The sequence below is a fragment of the Crocodylus siamensis genome, chromosome 1 (genome assembly GCF_052110815.1).
Source record: "Crocodylus siamensis isolate JL-2025a chromosome 1, ASM5211081v1, whole genome shotgun sequence".
NCBI lineage: Eukaryota > Metazoa > Chordata > Crocodylia > Crocodylidae > Crocodylus > Crocodylus siamensis.
The window spans coordinates 116,528,775-116,552,204 of NC_143395.1; the positions used below are offsets into that span (position 1 = coordinate 116,528,775).

The window sequence follows — 23,430 nt, forward strand, 5'->3', positions numbered from 1 at the left end:
ATAAAAAAACACACAAAGGATTTTTTTTTTTAATTTTTCAGCCAGCAACCTTCAGTGGATAAAATCATTCCTGGAAATCTATAGAATTTAATAGGGATAAAGCCAATAGGATCTTAGTCTAAATTTTCTAGAAATAATAATAGAAAACAGACTCTTGTTAAAAGTTTAAGTACCAATAAAAAAAAATCTGGCCCTGTATTTCCTGTCCTCATAGACATTCTCATCCATATGGCAAACCAGTTTAATAGCACCTGACTGCTTACATTGTTTCCCTATTAATGACGTTAATGCAAGAATGGTAGCAGAGTCAATTTTGCCAGTTTGTAGGGAGCAGACAGTTGGTGCTTTATGAACAGTCTCTTTCGCTCTCTCTGGCATGTTTCAATACTGCATTTAGTGAAAGCAAAGGATTATTGGATGCCTTAGGGATTGTGGGGGAAGTTTGAGGAGGCCAAACCAAACTGAAGTTGAGTAGGGGAAAAATTCTGTCTCAGGCAGTAATCATTTGGGGTAAACATCAAGTTATGGGTAGAGTTTTGTATTTGCTGCTCGTTTTAGCTTCTTCCTGGACCATTTTGTTCTTTTTCTGATAAAAATAGCTCTAAAGCTCCAGGTGTCAGACCAAGCTACAGGAGTAGACATTTTGTTACCAAGAGGTTGCAGTCCATGCCTGATTAAACTTTCTTCCTATGGTATTCTTTAATACAACAAACAGGATTAAAATATGTTCATGCATTGGTTCTCAAAAACCAACATGCCCCAGTGAGAGAGCGGTTTTCCTGGAAAAAGGCCCTGCATGCTCTTGCAGATGTTAAGGTTCTACTTTATACAGTAAGTTCCTAGTTTGTGCGGTTGCAGAGCAAGTCTCCTGAATGTGAACTGAGCAAAACCCAGCAACGGAACATAATGTGGTTCAGCAGCAATAGTTTCTGTGTTGTTTCTCCTTGTTTTAGCAAGTGAAAACTGCCTGGCGTTGTGCTTGGTCCTGCTAGAGGAGAGCTTTGAGCTACAGCAGGTAGAGGCTGGACAATTCACTGGAAAAGAGAGTAGCAAAGACTTTATGGCACACTGGGGACCGAGGAAATGTTGGACTGGCAGTCTTGCACATCTGTGCGGCAGCCAGGAGGGAGGAAGCAGAACAGACAGAAAGGGCTCATCCTTTCCAGTAGCCAAAAGAAGCTGGGAGAGTTTTAAACCTATCTGATCTGTTTACTTTTTGGAAGCCAGTAGAAGAGTAGGAACTGTGAGCAAGGCCTAGCCCTGGAGAGCTCATGTACACAGTATGATTTTTTCAGCAGGTTGGTGTAGATTGACTTCTCATCTGTGCATTACCTCTAGAAATGAGTGCCTAATCTTTTGTGTAGCAGATGTAGCCATGGCAGATTTTCAAGCTCTTTGTGTATGAAGGTTGGTGAGTACATGACCAGTAGCCAGTGACTGGTGCGTTCTGTTACAAGAATAGAATTGAAAGATGGAGATATTGAGGGAGAAATAATTGGAGCAGACTTCCTTACAAAAAAGAATTGGAGCAGACTTGAAAGTAAGTCCAGGAGAAACATTAGCATCTATTTTAGATGAGGGGGAAGATGGCAAACCTAAGGTGAAAGCAAACCCGTTCTGCCAACTTTACTTATACTCCCCAGGGCCTTCCTTGGAACTCCTCTGAAGGAAGGTTCCCCTTTATCCAAGAAATAGTGGCAGAACATGTCCCTTTGAGGGACATGGCAGCACAAGATGGAGCCTTTGAGTTATTTAGAGCTGGATTCTGCAACTGTCTGCTACATTGCCCAGTACATTTCATTTTCAGCCTGGATTTCAATAAGGATTGAATGGATTCAGTGGATTTCAATCATGTATGAGTCTGCTTCACAGGCAAAATTAGCAAAAACTTAGGTTTTTCCTAAGCACAGAGCTGCTTGCACATTTTTTCAAGCCTTGGCTACAAGCACCATCTCCTCTGAGGCTTTGGGGCACATAATTACTTTCTCTGTATAGGTGATAAATATAGAGTCTGCTTCCAGCTGTATTGGGGGTTTGTGGAAGTACAAGCAATTCTTCCTTATTACAGTTACTATAATGAAATACTGTGTAGTAGCTCTTGTGAATTAAGTACCTCACAGTCATTTAACTGTGTAGATAAAAATTATAGTTAAAAGCCTCGTACTTAATCTTTAGCAAAAATTATTTGGGGGGATGGTAGGGGGATCAATTCATTATAGTTCCTAGGCAAATCATAGTAAAAAAATGATGTGATGTATATTGTGGGATTACTGCAGTGAGTAATGTGATATCTTTATCACAGAAATCCTCCTAGACTGCAGCACCATTTTATAAAATGGCTCCAAGATATGGATCAAACATTTAACGTGGCAAGAGCAAACTGAATGAAAACTGTATTCAGTAACTGACTTGTCACCCAGCTGAGCATCTGAGTGTATCTGCTGGTATAAGGCCTTTGATAAGACGTCAGAGTAAATATTACAAAAGTAAGTGTATTGGTTTGATCTTTTTTAAGGGAGACTTTTAGAGCAGGCCTACTGGCTCTTCTGTATTACAAGTATGTTTCTTTCGTTAGTGTACTGTTGCTGTTGCAGGTAGATGGGATAAAATCCTTCCCCTATTGAAGTCAGTGGCAAACTACTTGGGTGGAGTAAGGATTTTAGTCAGGGAAGTGGATGTGGCTCACTGAAGACTCTTTCTGCAGAAGAAACAAGGTCTTACCAAAGGATACAGAGGTGCTTATAGGAGTTACATTGAAACTAGATGACGTTTCAGGTTGATTGTTTCAAAGTGCCAGTAAGTTCCTGGTTTCAAGGCTGGTGGATCAATGATAAGCATTGAGCAAAGAAACTTAAATTCCATCAAGAGCATTTTAGCAGATAAAAGAAAAATCAGTGCAGTCCAATTGGCAGCTGCCAGCTAAAAGAACAGTTTCTCTCTACTGAAGAGAATAAAGTCTGCTTATATTTGTGTCTGGAGCTCTGCCATTTGCATGCATAATCTAATCACTTAGTACAACGCTCTGTGCAGTTTTCAACAATTAGGCCTGATTTCTTATCAAAGTAATAAAAAAAGGCAAAAAAAAAAGAGAAACACATCAAATAACTCCTCAGCTCACATTAGATCTAATTATGAACTACTGCATGGTGGACAAGGGGCATCTATTTCTTCCATGCCAAGGGCACTGGCGTTCAGATCTTCAGCTGGTGAATTGTCATAACACTCAGTCGGTCTGTGTTAATTCACACCAGCCTAAGATATCTATCCCTTGGATTGTGTTCCTGACTCTGCCACCACTTTTATTGTGACTTTCCAATGCCTGTTTCTAAAGTACTCTACTAATCTGGGGTGCCTCAATTTTTGGATGCCAAAAACCAGTGACTACAAGGGCAATGGCAGGTATTTAGCATGTCTGAAAAGACTGTGACGGTGACACCCAAAAAAGATCAAATCCAAAAGTAAAGGATCCTTTTGGAAATTGAATGACTCTTGCCATCCTTCTTCTGTTTCTCCCATCTGTAACAAGGTGAAACTGCTACCTAATTACCTGGTGCAGCACTATGAGGTTTCAGATTAAAAATGTTTTTATTTCTACTATTATTTCAGAGTGGGTTTTTTAAGCCAATCTCAGTGACAAAGCTAAGGCTGGACAAAATAGGCTTGACCTATACATTTCCATGTAGGATATGTTGCTTTTCTGTCATGTAGAAACATTACTCTTGAAACGGAATGTTTTTTCTTTCAGTAACTGACTTGTTGCTTAGCCATCCCCTTGCCCCCACCAATTCACTCTTTTCTCCACTGCCTTATAAAATGTTACACCCACCAGCACTAATCCCTTTATGAAGAAGACAGCTCACAGAGATAACCTTTGACCTAGACTTTTTCTTGCATGTCAAGTCACATAACGCAGATGTCTCCATCAGGCATCACAGTATCCATGAGATACTAGTCTTGGGTATGATAAAAGTGGCAGGATCTGGGTCTCTCATTTGTCTTCAGAAGAACATTAAGCCCTTTGCTGGCTTTTAGAATTGCAGAAAAAAATAAGGGATTCTGTGTCTGGATTTTGCTATGTGTGCCTGAGCTGTTTTCTGCAGAGCAGCTAGCTACTCAGTTAAGGTGGGACAGTGTCTCCATTACAAATTCCCACTTTCCAGTTTTTAACCCAGGACTGTGAATGTTGGTTCTGTTAGGAAAATTATCTCCATAGTCTAATTTCATGCATTTTTCTCTGGATTTTAAAACCAGCCCATTCATTTCAGTCTGAATTATGCCGAGTGCTCTGGAAAAATAAACTGACACTTTTTTCCCCCCATTTAGGATGCTTCTTTACATTTGTGAAATATAGTATACTTATCAGTTATCATATTTTGCTTTTATTTAAATTATGTCTATATCCTATTTAAAAGAGCCTCGGATACCTGCAAATATTGGCTTCTTCACATTTAGAATAACTAGTTTATAAAGGATTTTTATTTTATTGCACCAAATGGATTTAGGTAAAAAGATAACATTAAGTAACACAGCTTTGGACACCTCTATTTGAATGCCCTACACTAGCTTGAGAGTCCAGGGCAAGTCATATTTTCTGATGGTTAAATAATTATTAATTCTCTTTTATAACATGTGCTCTTAGGCACTACTATGATCATTGTTCAAGTAACTGTACAAATGTAGGGTGGGAAGAGGGTCCCTGCCCAGAAGAGCTTATAAACAAATAAGATAAGCTAAGGTTATGGGAAAACAACATAACATAGGAACAGAACGATTTAGATCCAGTATCAGGAAAATCTTTGTGACTGTAAGAGCAGCAGGACAATGGGACAGTCTGTCCAGGGAAATTGTGGCATCTCCTTGTGTTGGAGGTTGTACACTATATGCAACTATCCAGACTAGTTTAGGAGCAGTGACTTCTGCATCTGTGCAGGGAATTGAGCGAGATGACCCTGGAAGTCCTTCCAGAGCTATGTTTCAGTGTAATGATAGCAAATTCCATTGTGGTTCCGAGATTTTCTTTTAGGAGGTAGATTTGTTAGGGGATCAGCTAACGGAAAGAGGAAGGAAGAAGTGGGCTGGATCTGAGAAGCAGGTGTGGAGTGATGCAGAAATGGAGAAGGGGGAGAGAGAGCCAGGAGTAAACAGCCAGTCAGCATTGGACAGATAAAGTCCAGGCGAAAGTGTGGAAAATATATCAGTGTTCTTCAGTCCCACTTAAGCTGCTTCTGCAGCTGCTGTTCTGGCTCCAGTCTCTGGCTTGGCTCCTCCTGGCTATTTCTTTTCCAAAAGTCACATGGTTGAGTGGATACAAGGCATTGCATAGGTTTTAGTGCTTCCTTTGGCAGGGACCAGAGTGCTGGCTGCATCCCATGTTACCCTTTCCCCTTCATACAGCAGGCAAATGTCTCTTCCTCCCCACCTATCCTGTTGTCATATGTGAATGACCAGTGAGAAATTTTGCCCATGGGCTGGTGTATATAAATGACACTTGCATAAGAGTAAATGATACATGATTAGTAATAATTATTAGGTGTTGACCCTGTGGCTTTGTTTCTAATAATAGCTGTTTTCACGTAAGATTAGGCAGATATTTTTCCTCCTTACAATTGTATGAAGTAATCTGTAAATGACCAGCCTTTTCCTTTGTCATTTTGCTTTCAGTAGATGTGGGGGTATGGGAGGCAGGTGTTGTTTATAGATATCTGGGTTCCTAGTCTTCAGGGTTTCATGACTGAACACACAAGAAAAGAAGGAATTGTTCTGTTTGTCTTTAATATGTCTAAGAATAAGATTTTTGTGATAAAGGTGCATTCTCCTTTGGAGATGTGTGTGAGAGTTTGGTGGTGTACCATCTTATTTACAGTTACCTTGAGATATTTGGTACATTGGCAGAAGTATAATCTAGGCCTGTGAGAGTAGGCAGGTATTCGATCTGGCTTCAGATCCGTCCTCTTCGGATGCCAGCAATCCATTCTGCAGCTCTGGACCAGGTCAGGTTTCTGCTTCGATCCGCTGAAGCGGCTCCAAAGCTTTGGAGCTGCCTCGGAGATCCGGCCATTGGGTATAACGGGGAATCAGTGAAATATCTATAACTTTGTTGTTTTTTTGTCTGATTTGGATGAAACTTCCAGGGGTGGTAGCCTCTGCTGAGAGACTGAAGCCTACCAAGTTTGAAGAAGATCAGTGCAGGGGAACTGCACCACAAATCCATGAAATCAAAACTCACGTCATTTGTATATGTTACACCACAGGGTGGGTGAAAACTGCAGGGGTGGTAGCCCCTGGTGAGGCCACAAAGCCTGCCAAGTTTCAGGAAGATCAGTGCAGGGGTTTGAGGGGAGCTGCACATCAAGCTGTGGACAAGCAAAACTCGTGACATGGGTAACACTGTGTGTGTTAAGGTGCAGTAGGGTGAAAGCTACAGGGATGGTGGCCCCTGCTGCAGCCATGAAGCCTGCCAGCTGTTGAGGAGATCAGTGCAGGGTGGTCCTGGGGCCCTGCTCCTCTGGCTGCTGACAGGCAAAACTCATGACATGGGTGCTTGTGCAACTGACTGACTATCTTGGGGCAGGGCGGGGGGGGGGGGGGGGGTGGAGGGGGGAGGGAAATACTGCTGGCCTGGCTGCTAAGCTACTGTGTTACCAGTTACCAATCAATCATGATTCACTCAGAGACCAGCTCAATACACAGTAGCTAGCTAATGTAGCCAGTTAATTAGCAGCAATTAACACCTACAAAAATATAGACTAAAGAGAGGAAATAATCAGTACAGACAACCAACTGCCCCAAGACAGAGACAGTCAGCTGCACAAGCACCCATGTCATGAGTTTTGCCGTCAGCAGCCAGAGGTGCAGGGCCCCACCCCTGCATCTATCTCCTCGACAGCTGGCAGGCTTTGTGGCTGCAGCAGGGGCTACAACCCCTGCAGCTTTCACCCTGCTGCACCTTAACACACGCAGTATCACCCATGTCATGAGTTTTGCTTGTCCACAGCTTGAGGGGAAGTTCTCCCCCAACCCCTGCACCAATCTCCTTGAAACTTGGCAGGCTTTGTGGCCTCACCAGGGGCTACTACCCCTCCAGTTTTCACCCCCCTGTGGTGTAACACATACAAGTGATGTGAGTTTTGCTTTCAAGAATTTGGGGTGCCATTCCCCCTGAACCCCTGCACCAATCTTCTTGAAACTTGGTAGGCTTCAGTCTCTCAGCAGAGGCTACTACCCCTGCAAGTTTCATCCAAATCAGACAAAAAAGCAACAAAGTTATAGATATTTCATCGATTCCTTGTTATACTCTGAGCCTCCTCGGAGATCTGGCCATAGAATCTTTTCTGAAGTGATTCAGAAGCTCTGAATCAATTCAGAAAGTGTAAAGCCTCCAGCAATTTGATTCAGATTCATAGATTCAGCCTCCAAATCATCCGAATCTGAATCATGATCCAAAGCTTTGCATGGCCCTAGTATAATCCTGTGGTAGAAAACGTTTATGGTAGGGCTCATCTTAATAAATCGGCTTTGAATAAAAATGTAAATCATCAAAAGCCAGCTGTTCTAGGAAAACTAAAAGGAAAGTATATGCTTCATTTCTGAAGCATGTGAAGTTGGAGCTAGAGGTGTACTCACTGTGTCTGGTTTAATATTCTTAGGGTTTGAGCAGACTATTTTCCTTGGTTTCATTTATGGTAACAGCAAAAGTCTTTCTTGACTGAATTTGTGTTCAGAAAAATCAAGTATTTTAATGCAAATGGAGGTATGGTATAAGAAAATACTAATTGTTTTGATAATAAATAAATTTTGATCATGCCTGGAGAAGGTGCTTAAGTTACATTTGAATTTGAAGTGCACTTCCATGTGAAAAGAAAAACAACAGCCTCCTGGAAAGCATATTTTTAAGGTGGAAAGGACAGAAGAATTGGTTTCATGTGCTGTTCTGACGATAAAGAAAAACTGTAAACAAATAATAACTAGTAAAACTATAATTTACTTTAAATTAGATCTCCATTTCTTGAATAACCATCATGCTAACAAACCATAGATGGACCAAGAACCAAGGCACTGGATCCTACCATTTAGGAGTCTGGATCAAAACAATCTGCCTTAGGTTTGGCTGTGTTATTATTAGTTTTTGCTGTTTGACCTCACTGGGACACTGTGTAAATATAAGGATCTGGTTATGGAGGTGGGTTTTCTGGATCAGGGCTTAAGATAAACAGTGGAGGAAAAATAAGGGGCATTTGCTTTATGCATACTTGCTTTATGCATTTGATTAATGATAGAAAATATAAAACATCTTCAGTTTCTCTTTAGCACTGCTACACATTAAGATGACATTATATGATAAACGCACTAAGTCTTTGTATCACACTGCAGCTCTCCATAGTGTATTCTTTGGTGTGCATAAAGAGGGAACAAAAGAACAGAAAAATAGCAATGCAATGTAATAAAGGTAATTCATTAAAGAGTTCTGCACCAGTAGCCACAGGAGCTCTCTCTCAGTAGATTGTCATCAGACTTCCCAGTCAGCCACTTATTTATTTTTATCATTACAGAGTATGCAGAAACATTAAGTCAATCAAGTTTCTTGATTGGCTGGACATACCTGATGCTCTCACTTACAATGGAAGATGCTTGGCTCAATAAAACGGGTACCATAGAAACAGAGGATGAGGAAAGCACTAGATAAAAGGTTAGATTTGCACTCTATTAGTCAGTGGACTTGAGTTCATTTACACCAGCAGAGAATTTTCCCCACAGGCCTTTAACAAGAAGATTTTTCTCATTTGTCATCTCTTCATAACATTAAGTGCATTTCTCTAACTGTGTGATGTTGCACAAGTTTTGTCTATGATGATCAAAAACATGAAGCAGTTAAACTTTGTAGTCCTTAACATTCCAACATCCAGCAAAACTTGTTCTCATGACACCAAGGCAAATTCAGCTCTTTTTAGGCTGGTAAATCCAGATGCACCCCATGAGAGCAAAATAAAATATTGGCTTGGTGGACATAATTCTCATTTACATTGCAGCCTCTGGCACTACAAAATGACCTTACAGTGGACATAAATAACACTGTTGAAACTGTGTAAGGGAGCTTCAGTGTAGATATGCATCAGTCTGCCCTTTTTGGTTTTAGACCTATTTCTTGTTTATTTTTAATATTTTATTTTATTTGTTATATTTGACACAGCTTGAATTGCATTCTATAGGCATAGAGTACATGCCTTCACTACTACATGGATAACATATTCTTTTAATGACCTTTGCGGCTGTGGATGTTGTGATCTTTATATCCCTAAAATAAAGGGATTTAATTTTTTGTTGGCAGTCTTGCTTTTCATGATTCCTTCTCAACTTTGTGTATCTGAAAGTATAAATGATAGATCTTATGTTATGGTCAAGTTCTTCAACCTCAAAGAATTAAAAATGGAAGCAAATTCCACAGGTAGAAAAACTCAGCTGGGAGTATTAATCCATTGGTAATTTAAAACTCATACTTAGGAACTAAAAGTGGAAGTGAAATATCTGTTTTTCAAAGCTAGGACAAGACATGTTGCTTTCATTCTTGCATTGTTACTGCTGGGAAGTGGCATCTCGCACACTCAGAGTAATATGATTGAGTCTGTATGTTTACACATCAAAAGTTCTATATTTTTATCTAGTTGCAGAAGTTATTTTGGGGAAAATATGTGATAGGGACACTGTATATTTATAATACATACATTTAGATATACCGGACAATAGATGCTTATACATGAACATAGAAATCAATGACAACACAGCTCAGCGGGAGACTGCAATTGATGGTGTTATGTTAGGATAAGAGCAACTCCATGGCTTGATTCCAAGATTTGCTACTGCAGTCAAGCTAGGTTCTGTATGGATGCAAATAAGTTAGTAGTGTTGATTCATCAGGCGAAAAGGCCACTGTTCAGAGGACCAGTCTCTGTCATTGTAGATAACAATACAGGAGAGAGGGGGCAAAGGTTCCCACTTTTACTACTTAACTCCAATCACACAACATTATATCAGAGGAATGACAGGAAGAGCTGATATTGTAATTCAGAACCAAGAAATCCAAAGCATCTTTGCACTCCAGCAACAGTGTAAAACTGATGAGTTAAAGATGGCTTTGACAAAGCAAGCTGTCCCATGCCCAGTGATCAGCTAGCACAGCAGCAATATAGAGAAACATAGTAATTGGGAAGCAGTGGAACAGGAAATGAAGAGTCCACAACGTGGAGTTGCAGATAAGTCTTCATATATAACCTGCTTCACATAGGACATTTCTACACATTGCCTTACTGGATCTACATGTGATTGGCAGCTACATTGCAGTAGTGGTATATTTCCCTGTTTTAGCATGCCACTACAGCGACGTGGCGAGGAAATCTAACCATGCGCCACAAGCAGAAGGAAGCAATGTTGCCATATGGCGACGTAGGCGTACCCATATACTCTTAAATAACTCTTAAATAAAAGCAGAGGCACATAATTGTATAAGAGCTACATGAATTTTGAGTTCATCCCTAAGAGCATAAGTCTTCTATGGATCAGCTTTGTCCGCTCCTGCTTGTCACAAAAAGGTGGTGCCCTCTTGTAGGGCTACATAAACTGCCTGGATCACTTTTATTTGCACTGAATATAAGGCCCTATATCCCTAAAGGGACCTCTCAGTTGTCACCATGGTGGCTGTAAGTGCCTAATCCTGCTTTCATTGGAGTCACTTTGGAATTGTATAGATTAGTCCAATAGGAAGCTATTAACTCCAATGGCAAAGGTTACTTAGAACCTGATGCTGCAAGAGGCTTGCACATGTAGACCTCATTGTTCGATTTGACTTTTTTTTTTTTTTTTTAAGTAGCAAGATTAATAGATTCCCTTTCCTCTCCCCTTCCCTCTAAATTCTTTCACTGAGAGAGAGGTTTGAATAAGTGAAGATCCCATGTTAGATGGACAAACTCCGAATTCTTGTAGATGGCAAATTCTTTGGATTGTCTTTGCATTTTTCTGCATACCACTCTTCCCTGAAGCTTCTCAGCAGTCACATTCTTTCTAGGAAAGAAAAGAACAACTCCCAGGAACTCTTAATTATTCACATTGCCCAGTCAAGGATTGTTTGTGCGTGTCTGTATCTACACTGCTGTGTATCACTAAAACAAAACCAAAGGATGCAAATAGATGGATTTTTTTTTCCTTTCCTTTTTTTTTTCTTTCTTTCTGTAATATGCTGTGCTCCATTTTTTTCATATATTATGGGTATGTATTTTTTCCTCAACAGTAGAGATTTACAGATGTAGTTCTTTCTACAGAAAAGGTTATTTTCATGTATTTTTTGTTTTATTTTTGTTTTCTTAGCTTCTCTCTCTCCCATTTTTTTTCATTACTGCCTTTTTCTCTAAACTGTCTGTGATGACTAAGTCATATCTCATCTTATATCATAGCCCTTATGAAGGCACCTTATACATTTATAGGAATGAATGTTGATTTGTGGTGGGTCGGGAGGGATCAAGCTATGTCACTTCGCCTCACATATTTTCCTTTCTCAGCACAGATCCAGCCCTTGATTTTTATTACCTGTTGAGAAAATGTATGTGTTCATATGAGTACGCTTCTGCAAACCCAAGCTTGGGCATGATTTCTCTCTGGATCCAGGGAACTAAATGAAAAACATTAAAGTCAGACCTAATCAAGATACTAACTCAAATAATGAAGCTCTGTTTCTGTCATGTGTATTGGTATGCTTATTGCAAAACAGAAATGAAAGGATGTTTCTGAATATCCACATGTGAACAACTCATAGGTGCTGGAGGTGGGGAGGGTTGTTTCCTTAATTACTAGTGCTAAGGAAAATGGGAAATGTGGAAATTTCAGTGTTGTATTTTCAGTCAGCTAGGATTTTGTACTCATTCTTCAAGAAATCTTTGCTATTTTACTCAGTACTTGTAATCCTCAAACTAATAGGCATCAAAACTTATGGAAGATGTGATATCTTTTATTAGACCAACTAGATATTTGCAAACAAATGATTGTATGTATATGCAAGCTTTTGGGCACACTCACCCTTCATCAGGCATAGGAGAGAGCAGAAATTGTAAAAGTTCTCCTAGGTAGAAACTAAAATTCATGTTTCACAGGAGAGCTGAAGGTGTGGTAATGTCTCCTGTTTGGAAGATATCAAACTAATAGAGAACACAGCATTTATTTCTGTGTGCTGACCTCCATTAGCAGCATTGCAAAACACTATGCAGGCAGTCCTCAGACTTACAACACAATTGGTTCCTGAAAACTGTGTCCTAAGTCAAAACGTAACTCAGAACTGATTTTCCCGAAGGGAACAATGTTATAAATCGGGCATTGGTTCCTGAACCAAGGCCCAATACCTTATTTTCACCAAAAATAACTCAGAATTTTGTACTCAATAAATTATAGATGATTAATATAGCTACGTTAATGTATTTATATTGTAACCAGCAATCATGTTGATTTGGAAGGACTTCTTTGAGGTGACTTTGCTAGACTCTTTAAAGGGCTCTTGGCTGGAGTAGTCTCAGGAGTCTTGGCTGCAGGTTTTTCTGGAGTCTTATCTGCTTTCTTAAAGAAAGTGTCCACGGAAGTTTGGACAGATGTTCTCCAAGGAGATGGGCGACACAGTGAACTTGTTTGCTGGTCTGGCATTACATTGGATCAAGTGTTGTAAAGTCAAAATTGACATCAGAAAGTTGAAACCGGGTGTCAATTTACAAATGTTTCAAGTTACAGTGTTTCACACTTACAACATTTGTAAGTCGAGGACTGCCTGTAGATACTTACACACTGAAGGCTACAGAAATCTGAGATGGAAAAGTATTCATTAGGTCTTCAATTCATTCTGCATATCCGTTGTAGTTCATTACATTGTGATTCCTAGTATCTTTCTCAGTTTTGAATGATTCATGATTATTCCACAGCCTTTTGCCTTACTGTCAGAAAAATACCTCTCATACAGGAAAAGAATAAGGTAACATGCAGAAGGGAAAAAGTGAATCATTATCTAGAGGACTGAGGACTTTCATGACCAGAACACTAAGAGCACCCAACTAGGGGTTGTAGCCTCTCTACATTAGGGAGCAGGAATTCAGGAAGATCACAAACCAGAATTGCTGTGTTCATGACAGGAAATGATTCAGGCCTGAATAAAGATTTTGGAGAGGAAGGGCCACCACGAGAACCGAATTTGGCAAAGTACCAGAGATGACGGCTGATAGACATGTCCAGGCAATTAATACATGGGAGGAAAATAATTCGGAGTAAGAGAGGGGACCTCTTATGTTATTAGGCTTGGGAGCAAAGTTAAGAAGAACAGAAATAGCACTGCAGTCCTAACATAGCAGGCAGGGATGCTTATTTTATTTTTCTTTTAAAGATAAATATATAGTTTGGAAACTGCTATAAACAGTAAAACTAACAAGAATCCTCCAAACATATGACTGGCACATGCTTAGAGTGGGCAGCTTGCATGTGTGGATCCATGATTGGAGTGACAGAGACAACCCCTTTGGCTATGTTGCATGTGCACAATGAAGAGAATTTATTGCACATGTGCCACACAGGTGAAATGAGTGTGGCTGTAGCCCCTTATTATGATCCTGGATGTTAGAAAGCTCTCAGTTTCTCAGCCAGTCAGCACAGCCCCACCATTGCTGAGAGTTGTATGAGCTCACCAGCGCAGACTCTGCCTGTAGTCCCTGCTTTCGAACAGCTCTGGAGCCTGCTTCTCTTTTGCTCTTCCTCTCCCTCTCACCCAGTCCTTCAGCACCCCTGCCACCTCCCAAGACTCTGCCACAGAGTCTAACACTGCTTGAAAGGACGGACTCTGGCCTGAGCGCCTGTTGAGCTCTGAGCTAACCGGGCATATGGCCTACAGCCAGAGGGAGTGTGACCACAAAGCCACACTGCACCCTCTCTGGATTTGCCTAGGCAGTTTGTGATGTGAAGTTAGTTGGCTAAAGTACATTGAGGTTGTGGAAGAACATCAAGGTTTAGCCAGACAGCTGGAATAATCTGAAATACTGGTTCTGCCTTCACGTGTGCCTCATTCCAAATGTTATACTCAGGGCTTTGCCTTCGAAGCTTTGCAGAGGGATGTGATTGTACAGCTCTGCATTCTCATTAGCAGAAGTCAGCTGAAGCCTTATAAATGGAAAATGTTCCCTTTTGACTACTTTCTCATAAGATTTCTTTGTGTACATGGTGCCCTTGTCTTACAGGTTGGAAAAATGCACAGTCCTTTGTTTTAGACATCTGCTTTAGACATTTAGACGTAGGAATAGATTCCTATGGGCAAAAGCAATGAAACACTCCTCTCCTATTCCAGTGTTTCGTAGATTACCTTTGCTGTTAAGATATTCTTTGATTAACAGAACAACAGATGACATCACGGTCTGCTTGATGGAGAAGAGCTAAGCTGCCTGTCAAGGACTGCTCCACTAATTTATTTTCTAAAGCATCATTTGTGGAAAAAGTAACATAAACTGGTTTTCCTGCTCCTGTGTAAGAAGCTCCACAACATATGGCTAAGTTTACTTGGGATGCCAAGGCCAAGAAGTGAGGCTAAAAGTTACTGAGATTAGTATGGCCTTAATTTGCAGTTAGTCAAAATCCAAATGCATGCATGTGAAAGAATCCAGCATTTCTGTCATGTTTCAGGGTCTTTGATTGGTTCTGGACTTTTTCATCACCCTATTTTATTATCAATTGTATGCTTGATCCTACCCTAGTTGTGTGTTTGTTAGGTTCTTTGTAAAGTTGCACTCATAGGCCAGATTCAGGAAATCATTTTTATTTAGGGCAACATTTAACCATGTCCCATTGAAAGCCAGTATATACTGGAAAAAGTCAGTGGGACAAGAGCATGAGTTCTTTCTTGGATCAGGGATATAGTGCATTGTTTTAGATGGAAACATTTGCAACCTTTTGTGCACTGCCTCATGAGAAAATAACCACCATGAAGCCTCTGTTAGGTACAGCAGCTCTAAGGTAACTCAGGACTAAATGAGGTGGGATTTACTTCTGTTGGTGAGCAGAGATGGTTCTCTTTTACTTGGGAAAGGGACCATTTAGTTTAATCATCAATAAGCATTTTGCCAATGCTGAAGCAATTTGGGTATATAAGAATGTAAAACCACATCTTCAACTCTATGCAGATAAAGGGAAATAAGTGAATAAAAGTACTAGATCCCAGAGTGCAAAGGATTATAAACTGACAAGAAATAGAGCTTTTATTACCAACTTGCTATCCTTAATTGATATAAACACGAATCCCTGCACAGTCTCTGGTACTTAAAAGATATGCATCTAAATAATATTTAAATGGATTCCCGCAGTTTTAAGACCCACTGGAGTATACTTGTACTCAATTAAATGAACTGAAACCCCCAGATAACTGTGCGTTATTACTCCTAAATAAAATGTTCTTCAAACACAGGCTTTCCTGGTACTTAGTTAAGACAATAAAAATCCTTAGCCTGGTGCTGTGAAGTTTGTACCTGAATAGCTTTTTACTTAGCTACTTTGCCTGATACTTAAGATAGGGTCATAATAACTATTACAGTGTTGAAATCACTTTGAGTGTGCCTGTCTCTAGCTACTCTTGTTCTGTTTTTCAATTTTATAAAATAATGTGGGCCCTGCGTTTTTGAGACTAGCATATGCAATTTAGAAGTCACCATCCCAGAAATACGTGCCACAGTGAAGGGGTGCCAGGTTTGCCGGAGAGACCAACATTAAGCAGCTCTCGTTTAGGCACAGACTAGATCTCCAGAAGTGCTTAACGCTTGAGTATCTGACCCTACATGTGCATATCTTCCCATTTTTTGCATGGGAACAGAGCGACACCAGATCCAAAAAATAATGAGTTGGGTTCAACTGAGAATCATCACTCGTGAGTTTGATTCCCATCTCTGCCACTGGCTCGCTGCCTGAACGCTGAATACAAGCTAGTTGACCTTTTGTTTGTCTGCCTTGTACCTAAGAATTGTTGAAAGAAAGCACTTTGACCACATTGAAGTGAAAACAATACCACTTGCCTCACCCTGCATACTCTGAAAAAGCTTGCCCCATTACAGCATCAAGGGGGAGGGAGAAGAGCAGATCCCACAAGGTCTGCTAGAAATCATTCTTTACAAATATCCTTAAGTGAGAGTTGCTCAGAAAGAATGGTGGTGGCATTAAGGCATCCCCCCTGCCTACAAATTATTCCTGCAGGCTTATGTCTTTTTGGGTTTTATTTTTTACGCTTTGCTTAACATTTCACATTTAGCTCTTCCGGCACATATAAACACTGCCGTTTTGCTTCATCAGTGCCAGATCGTTTCAGCCAAGGTCCAGCTCGAGCCTGCTGAGCTGAAGGACAAAATAGAATGCACTTGTTTATATCTGTTGGACAGCGACACCCACTTTCTGTAGCGGTATGGATTTCCTCAGGAACCCCGTGTGGAAGAAAGGCGGCTGCGCCCAGCAGGGCTCTGATATACCTTCTTGTCCGTCCCTTCAGTTCCTGAACGGAAAAGGATTCTGTCTTGGTTTGGTAAAAGAGTTGCAGGAAAACATTTCTCCTGCTGCTAGGATTACATGGGGACAAGTGGATTTCTGCCACATTCAATTATAGTTATTTCCTTTTCTGGTAAAACACTGAGCATCAGGAAACAGTAGGAGTGAAGGAGAGGTTAAACTCAGAGTCCACAAAGTGTTAGATGTATCTTTCAGATTACAAGGCACCGAGTTTTTAACAGCAACAGTTGGACCTGTGGCAGAGCTTCAGAAGAAACCATTTAAATATGTGCCGCCTTATTTTCCACAGCCAACTGTTATGCATGCAATTTCGTGTGTGCATTTATGTGCATAAATCAACAGAAATGTCTCCTGAGTTCATAGTAGACTGTACCATAGGGTACTGTAACCAGGACGACAAATTTCCATAACTATCCACAAAACTGCAAATTGCATCTTTCTGTGCAGAAAGCTATTAGATATGCTTTGTAAAACAGGACTTTGGGGCAGTAACAGATGCTCTGGTATCACTTCTGTTTAGACCAAAAAGACATTTCTATAAAGCAGTGGTTCTCAACAGTTCTTGTACCAGGACCCATTTCTAAATATCAGTGGCCAGTCCCAACCCAGTGCCCCTCACTCCTGACCTGCTGTTCCCCAGCTCCAGGCCCCAGCCCCTCAGTATGTGGGGCAGAGGGAGCCCCAAGCAGCCCCTCGCCTGCAAGGGAAAAGCCATGGTTTCCCACATCTTTCTCCTTTATAGGAGAACCCCTTTTTAAAATTTGTTGATCCCATTTTTAACATTTGTTTGGGACCCTTTCATACATTCTTGTGACCCACTTTTGGGTTGTGACCCACGGGTTGAGAAACGCTGCTCTAGGTAGCTCTTACTTAGCCACTTGAGACTGTGCCTCTAATGGAAACTGGGGCTGAAGATGCTATGCTAAAGAAAGGATATGCTCTTGAAGAGCTGTGTCCTCACTTTGTCCTATGGCATCATAACAGCAGGGTGCTAGTTGTTTATTACTTGTATTAATGGAAGTTTCTAGAAGTCCCTCTCCATTATGGACCAGGACCTCCTTTTGTTGGGTGCTATAAAAATAGTGGACAAAAAGAGCATCGCTGTGCCAAAGAGCTCACAATCCAAGTATAAGCCTAGAGAGAATGAATGAATGGAGGAATGTGGAACAGTTTTGAAGGGACCATGGCATCCTTTGGGAGGCTTGGACTTTTGCCTTGTTGTTCTGGAGCTTATCCAGAAGAATGTGGCAAAAGTCCATATATCCCAGAGGCTAATCTCATCACCCTTTGTCTAATGATTGTAATCAGAGGGAGGAGGATATCTTTCCAACAATAGGAATTCAGTTGTAGCCTTGGCCACTTCCAGCAGACCGGAGATCTGGAAAGGCATAAAAGTCCCTGCTTCCCTTACAGAACAGGCCTACACACACAAGGAAGATGTGTAGTTTTACCAATGAAAGTTGCTCCTCTTTCTGTCAGCAGTTATATACAACTGCCTTGAGGCTGTGCAGCTTCCTGGGGGGTTGCCTGGCTTCTGAGTAGGGTAATAAATGTGCCTAGAAATCAGGAGCTGAAGTGTCTCTGGAGGGGGAGGAGTTTGGGAAAGCCTACTTAAATGGAATAGTTTTCTTTGTTCTGGACAGCTTCACCGTTTGCTGCTTCAGAGAGGCGTTTTGTCACAGAGTAGGATGAGAGGGAAAGGATAGTTTATTTTCTATATAGTTCTGATCTCATCACACTGATCAGACTGGAGATTTGTGCCTGTGATTTATGTTTTGTGCTACTACAGTTTGTATGCATCCTAGTCATAGATGAGGAGCCCATTGTATTAGAAACACAGAGTAAAAGACTGTCCCTGCCCCAAAGAAATTACATGCTACTAGATATTTAGGATCACAAGAACCTGCTGTTAGACTTCAAAGTCAACATTGCTTCCTAGGGCTCAAATAACAAATTGGGGACCACAAGCTTAGTACAAAAATAGTTTTGCTTTAGCATTGTTTGTATATGCATATGCTTTTGGATATAAAATATGTGTTTGTATATAAGACACATGTAATATCTCTGTGTACAGAATCTCTCTCTCATTTACAGAACTATAAGCTTGATCCATAAAATGTATGATGGCATAGGGAGCTATAAAGGTTTTATTGCCTTCAACTTTCAAAAGCACAAGATGCTGTAAATAAGAATTATCTGAATACCAAGATAACACTCAGTTAGTAGTTTCACTACTGCTTATGATGATGATAAGGTGTTTCACCTTTTAAAAAAACAGAGCAGACAGAATCCCTGCATACCAGAATAAACAGCCTGTAGATTGTCTTGGTACTATCAAGAACACTGATGCATTAGGGCTGGGGACAGGCATTACATCCAAGCTTGTATAAGTGATCAGAAACCAGTTCAAATCTGTAACATAACAGGTGTAAGTACAGACAGTCAAAAAGCCTGAGGCTGAATTATTTCAATCTTTGAAAGTTTTTTGTTCCTTTTTTAACTGCATACATTGAACCAATAAGCGACTGAACCGATGTTCACTTTTCAAACAGAAAAGGCAGCCAGACCCTGCAGTGGCCTATACTAATAGCTGGAGCAAGCATCCCAACCTGCTGGCCACTGCAGAGAGCCACAGTCCTCTGCTTCCCCAAGCCATGCCACCTCCTGGCTGAGCAAGGGGTGAAGGAGGAAAAACCCACCCTTCCTGCCTGGCATTGGATCCCCAGCTAGGAGCAGCCTGGGAAGGGGCAAAGGGAAGCTGGAACTGGAGCCTTTACTCTGCCCCCCTGTCTCCCTCCCTCCCCCCCCCGGCTGGAAGCGGGGCTGGAGTCCCCTAGACATGCCTCCTTTTCTGTCTCCAGCTGGGTGGGGGAAGAAATCCTCACTGGGGCTTCGCTCCACCCCCAGAGCCAGAAGCCAGGAGTCACGCCCACTCCTCAGCCTCCAGGTTGGATGAGGGGAAGCCTGCAGTGGGACTAGGTTCTGCTGCTGTAGAGCTGGAGTCCTCTAGTTGCACCCCCGATCAGCCTTGGCTGGGTGGAGAAGGGGTGGTGGGAGGGGAGGCTTGGCTCTGCCCCCAAAGAACTCAGCCTTTGAGCCGACTGGGGGTGGGGCAGGGCAGAAACCTGCACTGGACCTTGGTTGTCCCCCCCAGAGCTGGGAGCAGTGCCCCTTAGCCTCCAGTCCACCTGAGGAGTGGGGGGTGGAGAAGCCCGCAGCTCAGCCTTGGCTTCTCCCCCCACAGCGGGGAATCATGTCCCCCTCTCAGCTGGTCTAGAGGCTGAGAAGGGGCCGTGTCTAGGGGACTCCAGCCCCACTGTCGGCTTTGGTGGGGCAGAGCCAAGCCCTGGTGCAGGCTTCTCCTTCCTCCCAGCCAGCTGGGAGGCTGAGTAAGCAGTGTGGCTCCTGACTTCCAGCTCTGAGGCCAGAGCCAAGCCCTGGTGTGGGCTTCTCCCTACCTCTTCCCCCTCCCCCCACCACCTCCATCCAGCCCGGAGGCTGAGAACGGGATGTAGCTCCTGACTCCCAGCTCTGGAGGCAGAGCCAAGGCCTGGAGCAGGATTTTCCCCACCCCTTTCCCTCAGCCAGCCCAGAGGCTGGGGTCTGGTGCTGGGCCAGAGGCCTCCAGCTAGGGAGCAGAGGGGTGAAGCAGACGGCACAGTCCAGGGCTGCAAAGCATCCTGGGATGCTGGATGACTGTGAGTTAACTTGAACCAGGAGGGGTTCCATAAACCAATTTGACTTAAATCAGTTAAGTCGGATACTACAGCCAGCCAGATTCATCTTGAACCAGTTTTGGCCATTTTGGAAGTGGTTTAAATTCACTGAACTTCTGTCCTGTTACAGACTTAAACTAGTTTATGATCGCTTGAACTGGTTTAAGTGTAACTTCTGCCTCTAGCCTAGAAGTTCAGTGCACATAAACCATTTTTTAAATTTTAAAATGGCTGAAACCAGTTTAAGATAAACCTGGATGGATGTAGCATCAGACTTAACTGAATTAAGTTAAATTGATTTATTGAACTTCTGTCCCAGATCCCCTCCAGGTTCAAGTTAACTCACAGTCACACTCCCCTCTCCGCATCCCAGGATGCTTTTGCACATCCCCCTCAAACCTGCCCCCTTGCAGGATGGGTGGGCTAGCCTTAGTCCAAGGTCTCTGCTCCAGCCAAGCAGGGAAGTGTGCTGTAGCACCTCCTGCTACTAGCCTGAGCCACTGCAGGCCTGTGACTGCATTTCTGGAATTAAAAGTGAATGTCTGTTCACTTGCATATTGGTTCAATCTACACAGAATAGAGTAACCTGTGAAGATTGAATCATTTCAGCCTTGGGATTAGCCTAGAAGTCCAGGTTATGTGCTAGTCAATTGAAAACTCATGGAAAAATAAAAATAACATATTCTTGAGAGAGAGAGAGAGAGAAAGCATGTGTGTGTATGTGATTAGCATCTCTTGGATACAGTGTTGGTAATTAAATTCTTAATTTACATCCATTTGCTGCCTTCTTTCTAATGAAATAGGAAATGTAGGTGAGATTTTCTACAGCAGGAGGAATATTTAACAGGATTCCAACAGCAGTTGGTCCATGGACTTAGTTCACTGAGTTTTATTGTTTTATTATATTTCATGAAGATGTCCAGGTCTAGGAAAATGTCTCTTGCAATTCAGAATATTAAATGCAACTCATGATTTAGGGTCTGCCCTTTGGTAATAAGTCTTGGATGTAATCAAGAAAATTTTCTAATTTTAGGTTCAGTTCCAACATACTATTAAGTATTATATAGTAGATACTTCCAGGTCAACTATGTCTTTGGGATTCAGTGGCTCTCTCATTATTGTTGTCCTTTAAATTTTCAGTTTCTTTTTTAATTTTTCATATTTCTTCCTTCTGATTTTATTCAATTAGTATCATTTTAATTGCTCCATCATTCCTCAGAGCTAGATACGTGTAGGGCACTTGAATGTCACTTAAGTATATCACATTCAGCTATTCAGGATAATCGATATAAAACTCATGCAAAGAAAAAGTTTGTTTTTAATCCATCACCATGTCAATTGATATTTTGACTTCATTGTAAATATTTCCTATCTTGTTGGATGATTCTCATTCCATCGTCTACTTCAGATTTCCTTACATAGCTGTTTCAATAGAAGTTGACTTGAGCTTATGCCACAAAACCTGTTTCCCTTCATGACGAGCCATACATGGAACTGTATATTTGAGAGCTCCCATTTAGGTTAGGGTACCCTCTATTTCAGGCACTGTTCTAGCACATGGAAAGATGCACTTCATACCCCAGAGATTTTTTGGTTAACCTAAAGGCAAGACTCAGTAAGTAAATATAGTAAACGGAAAGGAGCATCCACAAAGAAGGCAACAGGGAATGGTTATATAGGGACCTACTGCAGGACTTGATGACTCCGCATCACTGAGTTTTGCTGGTTGGATTCTCTTTCTCTTGCCCTGTCTTTCTTAATAATCAACTATGCTTGGCTGCTGAACAACCTAGCCATTACTGATAGGCTGATTTCTTGCAGGCATTACAGCTGACATGAGTCTTTCAATGGGTTTTGAAAGAGGAGATTGTAATAGCCTTGCAGATTAACTCAGCGAGGGTGTTCATCATATAGAAGACAGGGTGGAAGAAGTGGCAGAGGTGCTTGTGGAAGATAACCTTTGTGATGATTTGACTTTTATGAATAAATGTTAGCACATGGTGTTGATTTTTAAAATAAATGGGCACATAAAAGATCTGGGTATAGTAATAAATATATACTTTTTAAGTTCGTTAGAAAATGAATTATCCCAAAATTATGATAATTAAAGCTGAGAGTATACACGTGTTTATGTAGGGCTTTTCAGTTGACTTAGTTTTGACCTAGATGGACATCAGTTTTCCATTATAACAATGCATGCCAGAGCAAAAGATCCCAGAGTACTTTCAAGATGTTTTTAATCTACAAAGAAAAAAAATCAAACCACATTTTCCAGGTGCTTCAAGTTGCCTCGTTATGTTCTTGGCAGAGGTGTAACTGTTATACAATGAAGAATTAGAACTAAAAAGTTTTCGATGGGGAAAAATATTTGGAAAACATTGAAGGGAAATATTGCTTTTAATATATCTATCTAATGAGGCATCTTTATATTAAATATGAGGAGAGAGAGTGTTCCAGGTAAATTGATTCAATATAAAGTTTTTATCATCATGGCTGTGTTATTCAAGTGGTAAAACCACAAATGATTTATGTCAGTCACCTCAAATGAAGGATGTTAAAAACTTTATACCAAACCATTCTTCCATGCATTCTGTTTATGGTACATGTTAGAGGAAAACTATTTTAGGAATATTTTAGAGACCTCTAAAACATTTTATTGGGGCTATTTTTTATCTCTCTCCTTTCTCTAAAGCCTTAAGGGCTCAATTCGAATGCCAGTAAAATTAATGGACAGGCTCCCATTAAATCAATATAGCTCCTTGTTACTCTGAATCCAACTGTACACAGGGGTCAAGGGGAGCCATGACAACTCCTAAACATCTAAAATAGCTATTATCAATATAAAAATATCTTGGTTTCCAAGTTCAGTATCTCAGACCATTTTAGGACAAAGGGGTAGATGCTGCTTTTGTCCTTTTTACAGTACTTACGCTGCAGATTGATAAGATAGCACACTTTGAAATTTGATATTTTTTATAGATAGTAAGGATACCTCTGGTGTAGGATGGTATATTGATCACCCTGAGCCTTGAGGGAAAGAGGAAATATTTTTCTAGCAGTTTGATTTCTTCCCTCCCTCCCCTCCTCATGGCAACTCTTTTGAACCCGCTCTGAAATTTGGAATATCAGTCAGTCATAGTCCTGGTGGATATCGATGCCTAGGCCG

General features: G+C 41.2%; 1 protein-coding gene across 7 annotated transcripts in view; it reads left to right on the plus strand.

The window, feature by feature from the left end:
- The window catches only part of SASH1 (SAM and SH3 domain containing 1), an 840,287-nt gene that overhangs the window by 654,722 nt on the left and 162,135 nt on the right, over positions 1-23,430 (plus strand). The window contains exon 1 of one of the 7 annotated variants that reach the window (XM_090041099.1): positions 8,668-8,686. The exons of the other annotated variants lie outside the window; for them this stretch is intronic. The gene's annotated coding sequence lies outside the window, so the exon portion shown is untranslated. Of the gene's footprint in view, positions 1-8,667; positions 8,687-23,430 lie in introns of those variants that run through there. 7 annotated transcript variants of the gene reach the window in all.